This window comes from Sminthopsis crassicaudata, chromosome 6 (genome assembly GCF_048593235.1).
Source record: "Sminthopsis crassicaudata isolate SCR6 chromosome 6, ASM4859323v1, whole genome shotgun sequence".
Taxonomy (NCBI): domain Eukaryota; kingdom Metazoa; phylum Chordata; class Mammalia; order Dasyuromorphia; family Dasyuridae; genus Sminthopsis; species Sminthopsis crassicaudata.
The window spans coordinates 187708647-187709408 of record NC_133622.1 but is presented as its reverse complement, the minus strand read 5'-3'; positions in this window follow the sequence as shown (position 1 = coordinate 187709408).

Genomic DNA, 762 nt, shown 5'->3' with positions numbered 1-762 from the left:
ATGGAGTCCTATCATTCTAGAGGAAGGTCTCGGATAGAACACTCAAAGAATCTGTCCTTGGCCTGGTAGGGGAAAAATAGGAATCACAATTATTCTGCAACAACTTGATGGATTAATCCTCCATTCAACTAGCGGTCTAACAGGAGAGTCTCCAATTGCTATGGAAGGTGATGTAAAAGATAAAATATTATGCAAGGTCAAGGTAATGTGGATGGTGTCACCCACTGTTGTAATAACTGCTTGCTGCCCTTAGATAAGAGACCCCTGCAGGCTTATTTAAAAGAACTTTCACAACTATAAAAATATGTGGTTATTTCCTTATTTCTTACCCTTGAACGGGGAATGTTTTCTTATAATAAATCTTGTTAGTTGCATTCCAAATATTCCCCCTTTCTCCCTTGACTGATCCCTCTTTTTTTCTACCTTTCCCTCTCCTATCTTTTATTTTTCTATCTGAGTTGCTATAGAATGCTGCATCTAGCTATATATTTAAAATGGGCCTGAAAGCTTATAAAAATCAAATTTGTATCCTAGGTAGCTGACGTACACTCAACAAGAGTAGTATGCCTTAACATGTTAGCACGTTTCTTGACTTTCAGTTTGGCCTCCTACCTTTGACCCACAGTTATCGGACCCTCCCTCCCCCAAGACCTTGCCTAAAAAGATCCTATTATTCTTTTGGTCTTAAGAATTCTCAAAACAGCCTCATATTACTCAAGCTTTTTTATCAGAGATTTAGATGAAGAAACACATGAAAACATC